Genomic DNA, 14,065 nt, shown 5'->3' with positions numbered 1-14,065 from the left:
TCAGTCTATTTAAAATTTAAAGACAGAAGTTTAATGGCTAGTCATTGACTCAGGTATAGCTTTTGTGTTAAATTTAGTAATCTGGCTAGATAATCAATAAACAGGGATGGGAGTTCAAAATAAGAGCCCCATATATGACTTGGCCCAATAGCATCCTGTAGACTCTCATTTTACATATGTTCCTACTACCAAAAGTATGCAATAGGACAAGAGCAAATCAGAAGATGAAGAAAGTCAGATGGTGTTCTTGATGACATACTTTAAAAACATGAATTATCAAGACCACAGGAAACATGAGCATTGAAGAAAGAAAATAACTCTAGTCTTTTTCTAATTTAAATCAAGCTAATAGGAAATTGTTGGCTTCTTCCTCTCTATGGTACCTATTTTTTACTTATTTAATTAGTCTCTATAACAATAATACAGATTCAACTATCTCTGGAGGATGTTCTTCTGATTGGAAATTCACACAGCAATTCCCAAGGACTTTAGCTGTTATAAGCTTTATGGATCAGAACTCAGTTGGTCCCTGGTTGTAAACTCTATGGCCACATCATCGATTTAGTGGCTGTATTCTCAAATTCTGTGCTAGCTGAATTATGAGGACTAAAGTTGTTCTGTCTCTGCTAGACCATATTCCTCTAACCTTTCTGAACATGAAGATGTCTAACTCCTACATTACAATCTCAAGAGACCACATTTTTTCCTAAGTGTGTACCTACTTCTTATAGAACCACAAAAGATAAGGGGAAAATGTGAACAGAAAGAGAGTAATTCATAGCTATAGCCACAATTCAAAACAGAATATTTGAAGGTTGTAGATTTACTATGTTCTTTTATGACTTTCTGCTATCAGGCTATTTCCATCATAAAAAAAAAGCTCCCAGATGCATAAAATGAATGTGACAAGGCACACTATCTCAAGATGCTATAGCACTAAAGAACAGTAGAATTCCTGAAGAGAGAGGCTTTCAACACAGGAATTGCATTAGAAAAGGTAGCGAGTGATAAAGTCCTGCTTTCCCTTTTGGAAAGGTCATTACAGTGAATTCTTCCTCTTTTGTGATAGGAGGAGGCAATCAAAAGGAAGATTCCCAGACACTGACATTAAACCCTATTGCCATCATTACTTCTCCTAGTCTGTCTGGGAATTGAGGGGAATGATGTTCCACAAGTCCAATATATGTTATACATAAATAGTAACGTAATAGCAGTATCAAATTTTTTTGTCAGGCAATTAAACTTTATGCCAAGCTAATTCAATTTTGCTGCTGTTTTATTAAGTCCTATGGAAAAAAAACAAAAAGAAATCTGTTCTCTCTGGTAAATCATGAGTTTCAGAACACATTTCTTAATACAAGCTCTTTGTTCTGCTATCTTGATATATTAAATATCCAGCAACAAATTTCTGGGGTCATAAATCTAGAGTGATAAAATTAATCCTATTGCTGAAGACAAATAAATATTTTATTGCAGTTTTATGAGCTTTTGTTCCCTCTTGCAAATAGATGTTGTTTAGTGGTATGAAGACATTTTGCTTCTCTAAAATGTATTAGAAACAATATAACAGTGATAGAATTCATATCTACAAAATTGTTGTGCATCCTTAAGGTTGAAATTAAAATGTCAAGCATATTTCTCACAAAAAAAAGTTTTTTGTTATAAAGATTAATGTGTCCAGAGAAAGTTATTCAGTTGTGATGGTCAACTTAGTTTATATCCTCAAATCGTTTGAATTTCAATTGTGGGCACTAATTCTATTATGTGACACTTGTTTTGAATTTCATTTGTTTTGTTTTGATATTAGCAAAAGAAAAAAAAAGAAGAATTTTAGGAGACAAGAAAAAATATCAAATCAAATACCGATCAATATGTAGCTCATTTAATAATCAAGAATGTGCAAACCTTGGAGGTTATATTGGAAGTTTTATATGAAACATTAGTGAAAACAGGACTTTTTTTTTAAGGATTGAGGAGGAGAAAACTCAGAGTCAATGCAGTCTTCTGCCATCTATAAAAAATTCAATTTGGTTCAGTTCCCTTCAGAAAATTTTCACAAAAACAGAAATTTGGTATGGAAAGATCAAATAGTTTATTCCCTCCAAATAAAAGAAGGAAAAACTTGAAGCCTACATATGGAGATTACTTCCTTGAAAATATTTTGTGCCAGAACTCAAGATTTGTTCTTTGTAATCTATCAGTCTCTTAAACTCAGAACCTTTCTATTACAATGCATCAATTGCTAAACATTAAAACACTTTTGCTAATTTGGTTTAGGCAAATGTCTACAGAAGTGTTTTCCAAATAATCTGCTCATTGTGCACCTTAACCTTTAGTCATTTATACAAAACAGTATTGAGTAAGATATTGCTTACTGCTTTTCTGAGTTCATACCCTTGAGCACCCTACTTCACCTAATCCCTGTGTTCCCCAAGTTTGAAATGGATAAGGAGAAATACACAAAAATGGGAATACATGAAAGTACTTTATCACTGCTAGAAAGCAAAACATATATGCTAACTTTACTTATATTTTAGCAATTTGCAAAGAATAAAAATATAATTTGAAAAAAGCTGTACAGAGAAGAAATATGAATAATATAAGGAGCAGGAAAAAAGGTAACTCCCACTCCCAGGCAAGACAAAAAGGCAAGGACCTGATTAACCTTTCCTACTTGAAACATAAAAGAAATAAAAAGAGAGGGAGAGGAAGGGGAGGGAGAAAGAAAGGGGAGGGGAGAGAAGAGGCAGGTAGAGTTGTTTTTGAGACATTGAATATGAGAAAATTAAGCAAAGCAATCCTTCAAAAGGGGAAACAAACAAGGTAAACCTTCAATGGCTCCAATTTACTGACATGGGAAAAAGTCTAGGATGTAATGCAGGAAGGAGGAACCCATGCAGGGCCCAGGAAACTCCTTAAATTAAAAAGATAAAATTAAAGGACTAGAGAGAAGAAAGTGGTTAGAGTTTCCAGGAAAGATAACTGGAGAGGAGACAGCTACAATGAGATTCTTAATAAGAATCCCAGTTTTTAATACTCAAACACCTTTTCACATAAGCACTGTATTTTCTATTCTGTTTTTCAGCAAGGTATGGCTGTATGGTCGCTTTGACCAATGAAATATAAGAAAATTCTGTATATTGAAATTAACAGAAAATGTACAGCTTTTTCCTGCTACTACAGTGTGATGTGACTGCTCAAGTCTGAGCTGTCTTATTGGATGATGAACCATAGTAGTAAAGCAAAAAGTGTGTGGATCATTGTGAATTCCTCCTACAGTGATAAGCTGCTGAGCTGTCCATGGTCTTATTTGGGTCTCAATCATTGGTTCACACAAGTAATCAATTTAAAGTACACAATCCACGCAAGTCTGGCAACAATCTTCCTTTCTACACATCCTGACTTGTGCCCTTGGATACATTCAACAGCACATGGTTAGAGTATGGGAAATTCTACTAAGAAGTAGAATTCCTAGAAAAAAACAAAGACATTTTTATTCTTAGGATTTGTTGACTCTCTAGGATTTACATGAGTATTGGAGCACAATTTTTTTTTTTTTCATATCTGATCTCAAACATATTGGGAGATTTGCTGAATTTATCTCCAAAGATGACATACTAGGGGGCAATAAAAGTTTGTGCTTGTTAAAAAATTCTCCAAAATATTTTATGTATTCCTACCTCAATAAAGATTCAAGCTTTTGAAAATCAAATGTCATAAAGAAATAACCTTCTAATTCCAATAATCAGCAAAGATATAAAAATATTAGCCTATTACACTAGATTTAATGAACTTCAAGTGTGCTTCCTGACTTTTGAGCTGATATTTTTTCTTATCTGGAGATCAAATAATTTAAAATTTTTAAAACTTATTTATTTTAAGGAAGATTTTGTTTTCTAATAAACATAATTTCATCCAGGCTCAATGGCACACACCTATAATCTTGGCAGCTCAGAAGGCTGAGGCAACCTCAGCAACTTAGCAAGGACCTGAGCAACAAGTTTGAAATGTATTCTTAGAGTCTTCTAGGTGAAAAGTAGTCCTTTTTGCTCTTCTTTATGTCTAAATTCTCACTTGGAGCTTTTTTTTGTACATGAGATAATGGTAATACATTCTATATTAAAATAAAAAAATTCTGAGAAATAATCAGATATGGAAAAATATTTGAGTATGCTATAAATTGTGATACATCCATATAAAAGAACACTAGGCCAGAAAAACTCAGGAAAATAAAGTGAGGAACACCTCACCTTTCAGTGCCCTGTCCAAGGAAAAGGGGTGTCATTACAGAAGAAGACTGTTGTTCTTACACAAAGCTCTGGAACAGTGGCACCTATATTCTGCCCAGAAGGAAGAGGAAGGATGTAAGAATAAAGAGCCTCAATGTTGCCACTAAGAGTACATGAAATGGTATGTGGAGAAGTTGAAGGGTAAGAGAATTGTCAAAAATAATGGAGATTAGATAGTGAGCAATTAAGGGGTATATAGCTCTACAAAAAGGTAAAACAGCCATAAGTTTAACAAAAATAAACAAGGAAAACAACATTTAAGAAGAGCCTTTCTGGGGTTGAGAGAAGCCCCTGTAGTCTGGCCTCAAAGACTATCCCTGCAAACAAGCCCAACTTTAATTGAATTAGGTTTTCTACTAAATTATGTCCCAATATTATCAAGAGTAAAAAGAACAATCAGCAGGAAATTAGTGAAGGCTAACTTGTGGCTCTGATACAGTACAGAAGGAACAGCCAATATCCTAACAGGGAATTCTCAGAAAAAAGACCATGAAAGCCTGGATTAAACCACTATCATCCCAGAAGTTCAGAGAGAGTTAGGGTGAGCGTGTGCATGCCAAGGCTACACTGAGGAGCAAACTCAGAGGATACAATTTTCACTGAACTAGTTCAGTCAAGTCACTAAGAAACAAACAAATTAGCAAAAAACAATGACCATCCCAGGAGTGTGTGACAGCACCAGATTTACTAAAATAGACTATTAAAATATTTAATTTTCAACAAATAATTGGGAATTATGGAATAAGGAAATAAACAAGAATGTATAACAATATTCATGATTAAAAGAAAAGCAAGCAAGCCCAAGAAACCACCTTTGAGAGAGCTCAGATGCTGGAATTATAAAAGAAAGACTTCAAACCAACTATTGTACAACTGTATACTTCTTTTTGTTTTAACTTAATTATCTAAAAATGCATAAAACCATGCCTATAGAAGTATAAAAATATGAAAGTAAAGTAGTTCATTTCTTCATGTACTTATGTGTATATGTATAACTGTAATTGTGTTATTGGATCTAGAACATAAAGAAATGAAATATATTTTAACAAAGGAGGCTGATGGAAACAAAGCTGTGTATAGTATGAATACGATAACTAGGTCTTAACTTGAATCCACTGGAATAAATATAAAAATAAATGCTAAAGAAGAAGGTTAATATTAACTTTTCTTGCCATTTATTTAAAATTCATAAAATTTTATGTAATGATAATTAATAGTAATATATTATTTATAATATATTGATATTATATATGTACATGTATGTATATTATACACACACACACACATACTCATACCAATAAAAAAATTAAAATAGGGGAAGAAGAAACTGAGCTATGAAGAGTAAAATTTCTATATTGTACAGGAATTAAGGTAGCATAATTTTGCTAAATTAAAATGTATTCTACAAGCCTAGAATAAATGCTAAAGAAATAACTAAAAATACAATGGAAAAATAATTTAGTAAATTAAAATGTTCTGCTACAAAATGCTCATTTACTGCAAAAGAGAGCACTAATGATATAACAGAAGAACAAAGAAAAGGATATCAGACATACATAACAAAATATTACATCAAAGACATAAATCTAGTGTTATCAATAATAATATAAAATGTGAATTAATTACACAAATAAATAAAAAGACAAATTGTCAGGCTGAATATAAAGTAATACAAATGTTGTAAAAGAACATACAATTTAGATTTAAATATATAAATAGGTTGAAATTAAAAGGATAGAAAGATATACAAAAACAGCACCATAAGAAACCTTTTAAGCTATGATATTGTCATACAAAATAGACTACAAAAAATGTCCTTAGATAAAAATATAAGAAGGTCAATCTATCAGAAAGATAAAACAACTGTAGGCATAAATGTACCTAATAGCATACCTTCAATATGCATGAAACAAAAATTAATATAATAAAAGGAAGAAATAGATTCATACATAATTGTGTATTACTAAGTATCCCATTTGGAATAATAGATCAATTAGAAGAATGTCTTAAGGATTTAGAAGACTGTACAAACAATAAACCATTATAACTAAAAGGTATCTAAAGAACACCCATCCTAAAAGAGCAGAGTGCCCACTTTTCTTAGGCACACATGACACATTGCCCAGGATTAACAAATAAGTTAGACTATAAAACAAACTGTAATAATCTTGAAAGAACTAAAATCTCACAAAGTATGTTCTCTGACCACAATACAATGAAATTAGAAATCAATAATTAGGGTAATTGGCAAATTCACAAATTTGTGGTAAACAACAAACTGTAGTATGCTTATTTAATTAATTTATTTATTTATTGTTTTTTTTAATTTGTTCTTTTAGATATAAATGACAGTAAAGTGTATTTTGACATATTATAAATACATGGAGTAAACTTATTCTAATTAGTATTCCATTCTTGTGGTTGAACATGTGTGGAATTACACTGCTTGTGTATTAATATATAAGAATAGGAAAGTTATGTCTGGGTCATTCTACTATCTTTCCTATTACCATTCCCCCTTCCTTCCCTTCATTCCCCTTTGTCTAATCCAAAGAACTTCTATTCTTCTTCTCCCTACCCTCCCTTGTTGTGGGTTAGCATCCACTTATCAGAGATAACTTTAGTTTTTGTGGGACTGGCTTAATTTACTTAGCATGATAGTCTCCGATTCTGTTCATTTACCAGAAAATGCCATAATTTCTTTGTTCTTTATGGCTTAGTAATATTCCATTGTGTATATATAACACATTTTCTTTATCCATTCATCTGTTGAAGGACACCAAGATTGGTTGCATAGCTTAAGCTATTTTGAATTGAGCTGCTATAAACACTGATGTGGCTGCATCACTACAGTCTGCTGATTTTAAGGCCTTTGGGTATAAACTGAGGAGTGGGATAACTGGGTCAAATGGTGGTTTCATTCCAAGTTTTCTAAGGAATCTCCATACTGCTTTACAGAGTGGTTGCACCAATTTGCAGCCCCACCAGCAATGTATGAGTGAATATTTTGGCCCATATACTCACCAACATTTCTCTAACTTCTAGAGATGTGGAACATTTTTTCTTATATTTTTGACCATACCTATTTCTTCATCTGTGAAGTATCTGTTCAGTTCACCCATTTATTTGTTGGGTTACTTGTTTTATTGGTGTTAAGTTTTTTTAGTTTTTGTACACCTGTATATTAATGTTCTCTGAGGTGCAGGTAGTAAAAATTTTCTCATCATGTGGGCTTGCTCTTCACATTATTGTTTCCTTTGCTGTAAAGAAGCTTTTTAGTTCGATACCGCCCATTTATTGATTCTTGATTTTACTTTTTGTGCTCTAAGAGTCTTATTGAGGAAGTTATTTCTTGAACCGACGTGGTGGAGATTAGGGCCTACTTTTTCTTATAGTAGGCAATGAGACTCTGGTCTAATGCTGAAGTCCTTGATCCATTTTGAGTTGCAGGGTTACATAGGGGTTCAGTTTTATTCCACTACATATGGGTTTCCAGTTTTCCCAGCACCATATATTGAAGAATCTATTCTCCATTGTATGTTTGTGGCACCTTTGTCTAGTATGAGATAATTGTATTTATGTGGGTTTGTCTCTGTGACTCTGTGTCTTCTTTTCTGTTCCCTTGGTCTTCATGTCTTTTTTTGGTGTCAATACCATGCCATTTTTGTTACCATACCTCTGTAGTATAATTTAAAGCCTGGTATCATGATGCCTCCTACATCATTTTTCTTGCTAAGAATTGCTTTGGATATTCTGGGCCTCTGAATAAATTTCCAAATGAATCTCATGACTCCTTTTTCTATTTCTATGAAGAACATCATTGAAATTTTAATAGGAATTATATTAAATCTGCTAAGCACTTTTGGTATATGGCTATTTTGACAATATTAATTCTGCCTATCAAAGAACATGGGAGATCTCTCCATCTTCTAAGTTCTTCTTTAATTTCTTTCTTTAGTTTTCTGCAATTTTCATTGTAGAGGTTCTTCACCTCTTTTGTTAGATTGATTCCCAAATATTTTCTTTTTGAGGCTATTGTGAATGAAATAGTTTACATGATTTTTCTTCCAGTTTATTTGTCATTGGTGTATAGAAATGAAATTGTTTATGGGTGTTAATTTTATATCCTGCTAATTTGCTGAATTTGTTTATGAGCTCTAGAAGCTTTCTGGTGGAGTTTTTTGGATACTCTACATATAGAACTATCCCTAGTTTTATATATTTACTATCCCTAGATTTTCTAGTGTTTTGAGCATGAATGGATGCTGAATTTTGTGAAATGCCTTTTGTGCATCTATTGAAATAATCATATTATTCTTGTCCTTAATTCCATTGATATGATGAATTATGTTTATTGATTTTCATATGTTGAACCAGCATTGCATCCCTGAGGTGAACCACATTTAATCATGGTGCACTATCTTTTAATCTTTTTGAATATGATTTTCCAGTATTATATTAAGAATTTTTACATCTATGTTCATTAGCTATATTGCTCTGTAGTTTGCTTTTCTTTTTTTTTTAAACTTTAACCCAACAATATAATTTTGAACCTAAATAGTTCTAAATCCTTGGATACCAAACATTTATGAAGTTTACATAAGACTTTAAAAGTAAACATTTTCTGTATAACAGAACTTTACAAATTGAAGGTTCATACCTGGTACTTAATCAAAGAAATAGGAATCTGTTCTAAGGCTGAAAGGAAAAAATCCAGGAATTACTAAGAGATGGAATCCTCTTCAGGGTTATCTCCAAGTTATGCAAATTAGGTATGAGATTCATGTATGTGTTGAATTGAGCAGTCAAAACTCACTGTCCTCCCTGCAACAGTAATTCTCTGTAAGTACTTGAAATGTTCCAGTTTTAACTTGGGCAAAGAAAAACAGGTTAAGGATAAAAATGGGTATTGAAGCAATATTCAATAACATTTAATTGGGAATCACTGGAGTAAAGTCTATAATTTGTTTTACAGCTAAATATAGAAACATTACACAATTAATAAAGATCATAGGGTACCTTTAAATAAAGCATCTCTTGTTTTTGGCCATGATTCCAGTGAGTGAAGTTTGCTTTTCTTAATGTGCCTTTGTCTGGTTTTTGTATCAGGATGACACTAGCATCATAGAATGAGTTTGGAAGGGTTCCTTCATCTATTTCAGGGAATAATTTGAGGACCATTGGTCTTAATTCATCTTTGAAGATCTTGTAGAACTCAGCTGAGAATCCATCTGATCCTGGTATTTTCTTAATTGGTAGGCTTTTGATGACATCTTCTATTTTATTGCTTGAAAATGATCTGTTATAATTTTCTGTGTCCTTCTAATTCAATTTGGGTAGGTCATATATCTAGAAATTAGTTGATGTCTTCAGGATTCTCTATTTTATTGGAGTATAGATTTTCAGAGTAGTTTCTGATTATTATCTGTATTTCATTGGTGTCTGTGATGATATTTCCTTTTTTATCATGGATTTAATAATTTCAGATTTTTCTTTCTCTTCATTAGTGTGGCTAAGGGTTTGTCAAATTTATTTATTTTTTTCAAAGAATCAACTTTTTGTTTCATCATTTTTTTTTGAATTTTTTTGTTTCAACTTCATTAATTCTGGCTTTGATTTTAATTATTTACTGTCTTCTACTTTGGGTGTTGATTTGTTTTTAATTGATCTATGACTTTGAGATGTAAAGTTAGTTTATTGTTATTTTTTTTTTATTTTGTGACTTTCTATTCTTTTAATGAATGAGCTCAATGTAATGTAGTTTCCTCTTAGAACTGTCTTCATAACGTCCAGAGATTTTGATAGGTTGTGTATTCTCTTTAACCTGTAAGTATTTTTTTTATTTCATCCTGGAATTTTTCTGCTATCCATTGGTCATTTAGGTGTTACAATACCTTTTATTTTTATTTTATCATTGATTTCTAATTTTATTCCATTATTATAGAATAAAATGCAAGGTATTATCTTTATTTTTTTGTGTTTTCTAAGAGTTTGTTTGTGGCCTAAGATATGGTATATTTTAGACAAGAATCCTGTGCTGCTGAGAAGAAAGTGTATTCCATTGTTGATAGGTGAGATACTCTACATATGTCTGTTAAATCTAAATTATTAATTGTATTTTTTAGTTCTATAACTTATTTATTTAGTTTTTGTTTGGAAGATCTATAAAGTGATGAGAGAGGCATGTTAAAGTTACCCGGTATTATTATGTTGTGATCTATTTTATTCTTGAAATTATGAAGGATTTGTTTTATGTACATAGATGCTCCATTGTTTGTGGCATAAATATTTAAGGTCATTATGTCTTGTTGATGTATAGTTCCTTTAAGCAGTACAAAAGGGCCTATTTGTCCCTTTAAATTAACTTTGGCTTGAAGTCCACTGTATCTAATATGAGTTTAGAAATGCCTCCTTGAGAATAAGTTTTTTTCCCATCATTTTACTTTCAGTCTGTGTGTCTTTTCCTGTGAAGTGAGTCTCTTGGGAGACAGAATGTTGTTGAGTTTTGTTCTTTAAACCAATCTGCCAGGCTTTATCTTTTGATTGATGAGTTTAGGCCATATTCATTAAATGTTATTGAGAAATATTTTTTATTTCCCATCATTTTGGTTTATTTCTGGTTTTTAATTTGAATCAGTTTCTCTTTTGAATGATTATTCCTTTCCTGTAGTTTCCCCATTTGCTGTTTTTCACTTTTTATTTTTTTATTTCTTCATGAAATATTTTATTAAGTATATTTTATAGTGCAGGCTTTCTATTTGTGAATCTTTTTAACTTTTGTTTATCATGGAAGGTTTTTATTTCATTGTCAATTCTGAAGCTTAATGTTGCAGCATATAGTATTCTTGGTTGGCTTCAATTTTCTTTCAGAACTTGGTATATATTATTTCAAGATCTCCTAGTTTAAAAGGTATACTTTGAGAAATTAGTTGAGAATTTCATTGATTTCCACCTAAATGTAACCTATTGTTTTGTTCTGACAGCCTTTAAAACACTATCCTTATTCGGTACATTGGGCATTTTCATAATAATGTTGTGGGTCTGTTGTAATTTTGTCTATTTATGCTCCTGTATGCCTCCTACATTTGATTTTCTGTGTCATACTTAAATTTTGGGAAACTTTATTATTTTTATTAAAAAGATTGTACATTCCTTTTGTTTTTATCTCCCAGCCTTCTACCTCAATGAATCGTAAATTTGGTCTTTCCATGTTCTCCCATATTTCTTAGAAGTTTTGTTCATGGTCTCTTAACACCTTTCATCCATGGTTAACTTTATTTTCTAGATAATATATTTTCTCTTTATGGTCTGAAATTCTATCTTCCAAGATGTCTAATCTGTTGGTGATGATGTCAATGAATCTCTCTTTATTGACATGATATTCTACATTCTCTATTTTCTCCCTTACATCATCTTACATCACAGATCAATTTTACTGTGAAAATTCTAAAGTCCTTCTCTGACTTTTCTTCCATTGTGGTGTTGATGTATTCTGTTATTGAATTATATTGGTTTATTTAGGCAATTTGCCCTCCCTTTTTTTTCATGTTGTTTGTGTCTACCCATTTTACAGTACAGTTTTAAGTGAGTAGAGTTCCTACCTTGTGGACTTATTATCAGTTTCCAGTACCTCATAGTTTAGGGAGAGATGGATAATTACAACAATCAATGCAAAAAAAATTACAGTATCAAGCCAAATATTTCCTGCTTTGGCATCTATTATGTTAATTTTCACAATAAACAGAGATGATATGATCAGTTACAGTACATAGTAAAAGCAGTTAAGTTTATATATGGATTTACTATTTTAAGATATGAAAAAGAATAGAAAAGAAGATAGACTGTAATGTTTGTAAGGGAAGAGGAGAGAAAAATAGAAGTAAAAAATAAGGAAGAGTTATACAGAGGAATCAATAAAGCTTGGCTGCTAGCAGAGGAAAATAGAAAGGGAATCAAAGGAAACAGATAAGTGAGAGCAAAAATGTATAGAATAAAAACAGAAAAATAATAATAAAAATAAAAAAAACATAAAAGAGTAAAAGAAAAAACCTGATATATTTTGATCAAACATCTTAGTCTTCACAATATTGATCTACAAGAAACAATTGCCTTAAAAATGCTAGGATTGAGAAAATAAAAAATAAAAACAGGTATCATATGTATAAGTGTTCATGAAACTATACAAGTCATAATTAAACAAAGAATAAAAAAAATTTAAATGAAAAGAAAACAAAATTTAAGTAAAATAAAATTTAAAAGAGGATACTGATGAGAAGTTAGATAATTGTTTCCATTGGCGTTCCAAAGATTCTTGGCTTCCTTTCTCAGTTGTGTTTGGTGGAATTGCTGGCGGGTGATGGGAGATCCTGTAGGAAGAACTTCTGGGGGCAGGGTATAGGTTTAGTTGGCCTCCAAACCCTTCCTTGGACTGATCTAAATATTTTAAATCAGCATACCTCCTAGGATGAACATATGCTGAACCTCACAGGGATTCTGCCCGCCAGGAAAAACCCTTGGGTTTCACTTGTGCAGTGGAGGGGCCAATTCTTATTCCTGTCAGACATGCATGAAATTCATGCATTTTTTATTATTATTATTTTTAAGTTGTAGATGGACACAATACCCTTATTTTATTTATTTATTTTCATGTGGTGCTGAGGATCATACTCAATGCCTCATGCATGCTAGGCAAGCACTCTACCACTGATCTACACTAGCCCATGAACTTCATGTTTTTAGGACTCTCAGGTTCAGACCCAAATTAAGTCAATTCCTCCCTGCGCTTTCAGATTCTCAACCTGCAGGAGTCTCCCAGCCAAGCATGACTCTCCTACCTGAAATTTCAAGTGGCCATCTTTTCAAGTGTCCCCTTACATTATGTGTGTGTGTGTGGGGGGGGGATGTGTTTCCCTAAACATTTTTTTCCCTATATAAACCCTTATCACTTTTAATTTTCTTGTAGTCTTTTAGACATACACCATGCCATGCATTGTCAGTTTGCCAAACCGGTTTTCCAGATTAGGCACAGTTGTCAGGATTAGGGTCCCACAGCTGTGTTTCCCTGTGCTGGAGCTACAGAATGGTTCCTTCCTCTGATTTCCCTTGTAGCCTAGAGAGATGTGGCTCTCTCCTACATACAATATTGTCCTGCAGGACACCTTTCAGGTTATTTGGGTAGTGTCTTTGATCTCTGATCTCTGCATATCCATTCACACCACAGACCTCCTGAAAGTGGGGGTTCCTTTAATTGATGTATTACTCTACTATTTTAACATACGGGGGAGATCACAGTCACTGATGTCCCTGCCAGTAGCAACAGCACTGGGGATTTCTTCTTTACTTTTTTTATATCCAGTCACCTGAGTCCCATATCTATTTGAATGTCCAGAGTTAATTCTCAGAAAATTTCCCCTTTTTTGCCTTGCTGAGAAGGTGTGTGTCTGAATTCCTGGTTTCACTTCATGAAGCAACCAGGAAAGCAACCTTCTCTAACCTGCCAATTTGAGTATCTCTAAGGACATACTCTTGATAAAACATTGTTCAAAGACAAATCAATTCAGCAATACCTTGACATGAAGTAATATTGAACAACGATATGCAAGACCTAAAGAATGAAATAAAACAGTGCTTAGAGAGAAATTCATAAAGCTAAACACTTACATTAAAAAGAAAAAAAATGTCAAATCAAATCTGACATTTTTACCTTAAAAATAAGAGAAAGAAGAGAACCTAAGACCAAAGCAATTAGAAAGATGTAAACAATAAAGATTAAAGTA

Source organism: Marmota monax, unplaced genomic scaffold (assembly GCF_021218885.2).
Source record: "Marmota monax isolate L192 unplaced genomic scaffold, Marmota_monax_Labrador192_F-V1.1 WCK01_AAM20220418_F8-fsc00172, whole genome shotgun sequence".
In the NCBI taxonomy this organism is placed as follows: domain Eukaryota; kingdom Metazoa; phylum Chordata; class Mammalia; order Rodentia; family Sciuridae; genus Marmota; species Marmota monax.
The sequence above is the reverse complement of the archived record's forward strand: the minus strand, read 5'-3'. Positions refer to the sequence as shown.